Raw genomic sequence first — 8,730 nt, 5'->3', positions numbered from 1 at the left:
TCCCTTAATCATGCACACGTGTGTGTGTGGGGTGAGCGAGCGCGTTTTGTTTTACTCCCACGATGCAGGGATTTTCACCGTGAAACCACACCCGAGTCTCGGTCACGGCTCGCATCAGTGGCGAGTGATTGTACTGCGACTTGCACACTCGTGACATCACACGTTGGGTATCATCGGTCGCATGGGTGGGAGCTCACCGCATCTCCTAACACAGGCACGCCGAGTTAGATTCCCGGCCACGGCGAATCAATGTCAATGACGATTGACATCTAAAACCATTTCCGGATCGGATGTCCCTTCCCCCCCCCCCCCCACCTACTCTTCACCAACCCGCACTGACCAACGTGGTGAAGTATGGTCAAATACGGCCCCCGCCGCCACCCCCCCCCCCCATGATTGACACGGCGTGGGGGGAGCCCTTCATCCAGGAGTTAATTGGCAAAGGGATATTCAGTGAAATGAAAGAAAGCAACAACAATCACGAAGTTAAACTAAAAACTAAACAATGTTTTATTTTACCAGGTTAAGGCCCACTGAGCTGTGTAGCTATTTTCCAGGAGCGACCCGGACTACGAATGAAAGGTCAACGAAGTGGTCGCTCATCGCCTGCACATTTTATAGCAGCCAAATGACTCTAAAGGAACCAGAGGACCCGGAGAAAAATACACGCGACCATGGGGAGAACATGCAAACTCCAAATATACAACAGGCGTCAGGGTCGGGATGGAATCCCCAGACCTCCTGTATAGCAGGCGAGGTCGTTAACATCCCCTAGCCACCGTGGCACCGCGGTTACTTCTAACAAGCTCGTGCATTGTACGACACTCTTGGCATGATGTCGCTACTAGGTGGCGCTAAGAGCCCATTGCCCTCCAAGGAAATACATTATTGTACCACTTCTTTTGGCTCCAAGCATCATCTTGAGATGTGCTATTAAAAGGAGGGCCATTGCGCGAAACGTCGCCTTCATCTAAGGCCACACAGTGGTGTCATTTACGAATGTTTTTGAGTGTTGTTAATTGTTCTCGTGCACCACTGTCCACGCAGCAGCAGCAGCGTCAACATCCAGTAATTTGTTTAATCGTAAAGTGCGGCCAACTGGAGTGGTTCTATTCAGAAATATAAACACCATCCTCGATTTGTGCTTCGTCATATTTTATCCTGGAGAAATCCGATGAGCTATGAAGCTCTTCCCCCCCCGCCCCCAGAAGTCCAATCGGGGCACGGTTTCAGCAAGTCGCAACCACAAACAACTCTGGGGACAGGTGTTGGGAATAACTCGCCACCGTGGTGGCTAGGAGATGTTAACTACCTCGCATGGTATGCAGGAGGTCGTGGGTTCGATCCCAACCCTGACGCCTGCTGTATATGTGGAGTTTGCGTGTCTCTCTCCCCGTGGTCGCGTGGATTTTCCTTGGGGTCCTGCGGTTTTCCACTCCACATTTAGAATCAACGTGCGTTTAGAGTATTCGTCTGCGATAAATGTGCACGTGATGTGCCACTTTGTTGAGCGACCATCGCGTGTGTCCAGGTCGCTTCTGACATAGAGCTATGTAGCTCAGTGGTCCTTACCTGGTAAAATAAACAAATATATATAGTTTAGTTTATACCAGGGATCAGCTACCAAAATAACAAGATCCATTTTTTATATCCACTTCTACGGTGAACTGGACTCCCATTGTGAACTGGACTCCCATGGTAAACTGGACTTTTATGGTGAACTGGGCTTCCATGGTGAACTGGGCTTCCATGGTGAACTGGACTCCCATGGTGAACTGGACTTCCATGGTGAACTGGACTTCCATGGTGAACTGACTTCCATGGTGAACTGGACTCCCACGGTCAGGGGTCGGCAAGCAAAATAACACGAAGAGCCAATTTTTGTTCGAATTCGGTATGTAAAAAAAAAAACTCCCAAATGAACCCTTCGATATTTCAAGAGCCGCGCTGCACAGTCCGCACAGAGAGAGTCACGTGTGCCTCCTGGAGCCGGCCGGGTTTGCCCACCCGCGGTTTGCCCACCCGCGGTTTTGCGAGTCCCGTGGCGCGCAGCGAGGAGGGACGCGCGCGCGCGCGTGCGCGCGCGCGGCGTTGTTGTGCGGAGTCGCGGTAACGAGGGCGGAGGAGCTGCGAGCTAACAAGAGACGACACCTCCCCAGATGAGGTGTCGAGAGTCGCCATGGAGATGGCGCCGTCTTCTCGGCGGAGCTGCGGACTCCTCGACCCTCGCGCCGGCTCCCCAGCCACAGTGGCGCGTCACAACATCACGCACGGTCATCACCTCATCATCAACAACATCATCATCGTGCATCACAACATCACGCACGGCCATCACCTCATCATCAACATCATCATCGCGCGTCACATCATCACGGACGGCCATCACCTCATCATCAACAACATCATCATCGTGCATCACAACATCACGCACGGTCATCACCTCATCATCAACAACATCATCATCGCGCGTCACAACATCACCCACGGCCATCACCTCATCATCAACAACAACATCATCGTGCGTCACATCATCACGCACGGCCATCACCTCATCAACATCATCGCGCGTCACAACATCACGCGCGGCCATCACCTCATCATCAACAACATCATCATTGCGCGTCACATCACGCACGGCCATCACCTCATCATCAACAACATCATCATCAACAACAAACCCAACCAACACTGGACCCCACCATTGACTTCCACCATAACGCTCAGCCTGAGCCCCCCCCCCTCCACCTCCCCCCTCCACCTCCCCCCCTCCACCTCCCCCACTCTCCTCGCCCCCCCCCCCTTTCTCCTCCATCCTCCGCGCCCCCCGCGCTCATCACTCGCTCAGTCTCCCCTCGCCACGCAGAGCGATTCTCTCTGTTTGTTCGCGTCACGCCCGCCACTCTCCGCTCTCTCTCTGCTCTCCTCCCTCCTCTGTCCACCGCCCCTCTCTCCTTTCACACACCACACCGCACACGCACCCCCTGCAAAAACCTTCTCTCCCTCGCGCGCGATAACGCTCACGCGCGCGCATATACACACACGCGCGCGCGCACGTGTGCAGAGACACAAGACAAAGATCCCTCCAGTGTAGCCTTAACAGACTGTTGGGGCAAGTGCTGTTAGCGAATAGCACCTATGAAGGCCGGCACGGCACACGAGGGAGTGGGTGGCTAGCACCACGCCCGGCCGCCTTTGTCTCCCCCATCGCTGATATTTATACACTGCACCCGGGTACTCGTTCTAGGCGAGAGACGCCTAGAACCGGCTCAGATATCGCTCTCCACCGATGATAATTATCCGTGGCCAGGAATCGAACTCGGTGTTCGCCGGGTTCGGAGTGCGGTGCGCCGCCGCTCCCTCCGAAAGCACACGCGCGGCTCTCCGCTCTCTCCTCGGGGAGTCGAGGGGCGAGAGATGGAAGTAGCTCGCTGATCTCGTCAAGGAACGTAACACATCGTTCCAACTCCGGTCATCCTCGCAGCGGCCTTTGTCTGGCCATCGAACAAAGGCGGTCACCGCATCGCGCGTTTTCAGATGCGCTTCTGCGGCCGTCTGGAACGCTCTTCCTTCCGATATTGTGAAGCCCACTGGAACCATGCACATTTAAAATTATTTTCTTTAAAACTGCTTTTTGTGTTTAGTTGTCCTTCCCCCGCATTTTTGATTAGCACGATGGGCTACGTACGGTGCGAAGTAAGTTCAACATCGATACGGCTCGGGGCCTGGGCGATGGAACGGAGCTACCACGTCCAGGGAACAGGGGTCTCCGTACCATGCAGGGCACCGCGTCGCGAGCTACGAGAAATGGTGAAATCACGCACTTGCCGACTCACCAACTCACTCACTCATCGACTCACTCGTTCACCTAGTCAGCAAATCACTCACCCATTCATAACCTCGCTCACCCGTTCAGCAACTCACTCACACATTCGTCAACTCACTCACCCATTCATCAACTAACTCACTCACCTGTTCATCAACGCACTCACCCAATCATCAACTCACCCATTCATCAAATCACTCACCCATTCATCAACGCACGTACTCACCCATTCATCAACTCATTCACCCAACCATAAACCCACTCACCCATTTATCGACTTAATCAATCACTCACTAACTCACTCACCCAATCACCAACTTACCCAATCATCAACTCACATTTAATGGGCGACGTTTCAGGCAATGACCCTTACATAGCGCACGATGATTGGAGAGGGCCAGCCGTAGTGAGACGGAGTGGATGTTGAGGGTTGGACACTGCTTGTATTTACATCACGGGGCCCGATGAGAATTACATTTAAAACATTAATATTGGCAGTGGTACACATGCACAAACAACGACAACGCAACCTCAACACATTCGTCAACAACAAGACCCGTGTGGCCGTAGTAAAATACCGTATAATAGGCGACGTTTTGGGCAATGGCCCTTCTTCGTAGCATCGCAGAAACGTGCTCCACGGAACACGCGTGCGTGTGTGTGTGGTGTTTTTTTCGTCTTTTAAGGCCACGGTGTTATTGGCGAACGCGGTTCGTTTCATTTATTTATTTGCTTTTTTTGTTGAGCGGGAGGAGGGGGAGAAGGCGGTGAAACAGGATGGAATATTTCATTTGAAAGAAACGATTTGCGACAAACGTGTACGTGCGTGCGTGTGTGTGCGTGTGCGCGTGTGTGCGTGTGCGTGTGTGTGCGCGTGTGTGTGCGTGTGTGTGTGTGCAGGGGGAGCGGTAGTGGTCAGCACCGAACCCGGCGACCCGGGTTCGATTTTCGCTCGCGGCCAATACCGGTGACGATTATCTGAACCGGTCCTGGGGCTTCCCCGAGGTCGACTCAGCCTCAAATGAGTACCTGGTGCGGGTGTGTAAAAACATCGCCACTGGGGAGACAAAGGCGGCTGGGCGTGTTCCTTGCCACATCACTCCCTCGTGTGCCGTTCCGGCCTTCATAGGTGCTATTCGCTAACAGCACTTGCCCCAACAGTTTCTTAATGTTATACGGGGGATCTTTGTATTTGTCCTTGTATGTGCGCTCGTGTGTGTGTGTGTGCGCGCGCGTTCCTGCTCTCTCATTGTTTGTTTTAATTAGCCGATAGCAGCGACGAATCCTCACGGCCGTGGCATTCATTGTGCGCCAGGCAGCCACGTGGTCGTATTCACAGAGGCACGGGGCGGCGGACACAATCCTGGAGCGGCAGCAGCAGCAGCCTCAAGGATGTTCCACCTCCTCCTACTCCTCGCCGGGGAGCGAGAGAGAAAGGGAGATGGAGCGAGAGAGAGAGAGCGTGAAAAGAGGGATGAGCGATAGAGAGCGAGAGAGAGAGACGGGGGTATGGGGCGGGATGAGAGAATGAGAGAGCGACAACGAACGAGGAATTGAGAGATAAAGGGAAGGACGAGAGAGAGAGAGAGACACACACAGAGGGAATGTTAGAAATAATGAGAGATGACGAGAGGCAGAGAGAGAGGTTTACATAAAGCAAAGCATACAAAAAAACAAAAAACGAAATGATGAACGGAGCAAAGTGCCGACTACACCGAGCATCTTCTTGTTTCCTCTGATCGTAAAAATAAAATAAAAAGAGAGAGAGCAAGAATGAGAGAGAGAGAGAGTGAATGAGAGATCGAGGGAGAGAGTATTGTACAGCGATAGAGCGAGATGGGAGTGAGTGTTGGGAGAGTGAATGTGAGAGCACGCAAGAGAATGACAGCGAGAGAGATAAAGAAAATAGGTTCGCGGTTCGAGCCCCACGCCCGCCCTGGTCAATAGCGCGGGCGTGTGAACGATGAATACGACGACACGACAGCCGCATCACCGGCGACGTTAAATATCCCATGAGTAGAAGGGCATTGTGTGCCTACACCATGATCAAGGTTTGAAAAGTTTCACCGCAATATTAAAACTAAACACATTATTGATCAGATAAGGCCCACTGAGTCTCTACACTGTAACTCGTTTTAACAAAGCGACCTGGTCACAAATGATAGCTCAACGAAGTGGCTTATCATCACGTGGACACTTATAGCAGCAGTGGTACTCTAAAAGCACGTTGATTCTAAATGTGGAGGTCAAAACAACCGGAGGACCCGGAGAAAAATCCACGCGGCCACGGGGAGACACACAAACTCCAAACATACAACAGGCGTTAGGTTCGGGATCGAACACACGCGCTCCTGCGTACCAGGCGAGGGAGTTAACATCTCCTAGCCACCGCGACGCACCAATTATGGGTGTCATTCCCAAATAAAGTTATCCCTGGTCACGTGTCATGCTCAAAATCAGGAGTTACAGGACAAAAATCGACAAATATAATATCGTCGTAAAGCGACGGGACGATTCAGTGAAATATGGAGCCATACATTAATTATAATTGTGAAGTAGGCGGCGTCATGCCCAAATAAGGAGATACGAAAGAGGAATCGACGTAGGATCGTGTTGCGCATGGGCGCGCGAATACCAACTCTACTCGATGGTGATTAACGTTTGGACGACGTCAGCCGAATATGTCACGGCGATTGGGGTTGCATTAATAGAAGAGAGCGCAAGAGAGAGAGCGGGAGAGAACGAGAGAGAGAGAGAGTGAATGTGGCTTGAGTTCCGCCATGCGCGGCTGACCCACGCCGTGCCGGCCTTCAAGGAGCAGTAGGCGCTGGAGGAGGGCCGTGTGCTTGGTGGCAGATGACGGTAGAGAGCTCTGTGCGTGCAGATTGTGAGCTGCCCGTCGGAGGCCGTAGGACTGCGAGAAGGACTGGGTGCAGATGCAGCACTTGTCGTAGAATTGTTTTTACAAATATGTACATAGAAAACAGGTGGAACATAGACGTAGAGTAGGGAGAGAGGGGGTAGAGAGAGAGGGGGAGTAGAGAGAGGGGGTAGAGAGAGAGAGGGAAGGGGTAAGAAGGAGGAGAGCAGAGCTTGAAATCTTTTGTGAAATATTTCATTAAAAAGGGGGGGGGGCACATCAAGCAAAGCATTAAAAAAAACCCCAAAAAACGAAATGATGAACGAAGCAAAGTGCCGACTACACCGAGCATCTGCTTGTTTCCTCTGATCGTAAAGAAAAAAAGTGAATGAACGAGTGTGAGAACGAGAGGGGTGAAGAGAGTACGAGAGAATGAGTGAGAGAATGAGAGAGTGAGAATGAGAGAGGGAGACAACGAGAGAGAATAGAGAACGAGAGACAGAGCGAGCTGACGTTCACAAAACACGCCCGCTGCTGTTTAAACAGTCGAGGAGGAGCGACGGGGGTGGGTGGAATGGTGGGGGGGGGGGGCGTCACTTTCTCAACACAACACTCGACCTTGGGTGGGTGCATTACGCGTGCCTGTGCGCGCGCGTGTGTGGGGGGGGGGGAGCGGTGGCGCAGTGGTTAGCGCTACGCCGCGCGACGAACCCGGCGACCCGAGTTCGCTTCCCGCTCACGGCCACGAACCGCAGCGACGATAATTATCCCAACTGGTTCTGAAACTCCCCCGTAGGCCGACTCAGCCTCAGATTTGTACCTAGGGTACGGCGTGTAAACATCGCTACTGGGGAGACAAAGGCGGCCGGTCCTTGGTGCTGGCCAACCACCACCCCCCCCCCCCACTCCCGTCGTGTGCCTTGCCGGCCTTTCATCAGTGCCCGCTAACAGCATTTGCCCCAACAGTCTGTTAAAAAAGGGCTATACGGGGGATCTTTGTGTGTGTGTGTGTTGTATAAAGACTATATATTAAGTGGGCCACAGGTGCACGTAGGCTGCTTGCTGAATTGCTCCATTCTCCCGCGGCCAAATAAGAAATCGATGCGAGATGAAATCACGCTGCAGCCTCGCCCTCGTGTAGGGCTGTCGCAAGATTTGTGAACAACCGTGATGTTGTTGTTGTTGTTGTCGTCGTGTTTTGGTGTAGGGATGTTGAGAGAGGGAGGCACACGGTGGCTAGGAGATGTTAACTACCTCGCCCGGTATGCAGGAGGTCGTGGGTTCGAGCCCCGACCCTGATGTCTGCTGCTGTGCATTTGAAGTTTGCGTCTCTCTCTGACCGCGTGGTCGCGTGGATTTTTCCCCGGGTCCTTCGGGTTTTCCCCTCCACGTTTAGAATCAACAACAGCACGCGTTCAGAGTACTTAGCCGCTATCAATGTACGCACGATGATAAGCCACTTCGTCGAATTATCATTGGTGGCCAGGTCGTTTCTGAAAAATAGCTACAGAGCTCAATGGGCCTTACCTGGTAAAATAAAAAAATAGTTAATAGTTCGTAAAAAAAACACACGCACGTGCATTGGCTTTCCTGTGTATCATCACCATCAGCAGCAGTAGCCATAGTCCATCCGCTGCTGGATAATGATGATGTGAAGTTGTAATGCTGCACCGCCATCACAAAGAGAGGACGACTGAGAGAGAGAGAGACAGGACGACTCAGACAAAGAGGACGACTCAGAGAGAGAGACAAGATGATTCTTGGGAGAGAGAGAGAGACAGGACGACTCAGACAAAGAGGATGACTCCGAGAGAGAAATGACGACTCAGAGAGAAGAAGAGACGACTCAGAGAGAAGAAGAGACGACTCAGACAAAGAGGACGACTCAGAGAGAGAGAGAGAGGACGACTCAGACAAAGAGGATGACTCCGAGAGAAGGGACGACTCAGAGAGAGAAAGAGGATGACTCAAAGAGAGAGAGAGAAGGGACGACTCAGAGAGAACGACTCAGAGAGAGAGAGAGGACGACTCAGAGGCGCTAGCAGGA

The sequence above is a fragment of the Petromyzon marinus genome, chromosome 38 (assembly GCF_048934315.1).
Source record: "Petromyzon marinus isolate PM22_M1 ecotype Great Lakes invasive population chromosome 38, UKy_Petmar_22M1.pri1.0, whole genome shotgun sequence".
In the NCBI taxonomy this organism is placed as follows: domain Eukaryota; kingdom Metazoa; phylum Chordata; class Hyperoartia; order Petromyzontiformes; family Petromyzontidae; genus Petromyzon; species Petromyzon marinus.
This window is presented reverse-complemented; position numbering follows the sequence as displayed.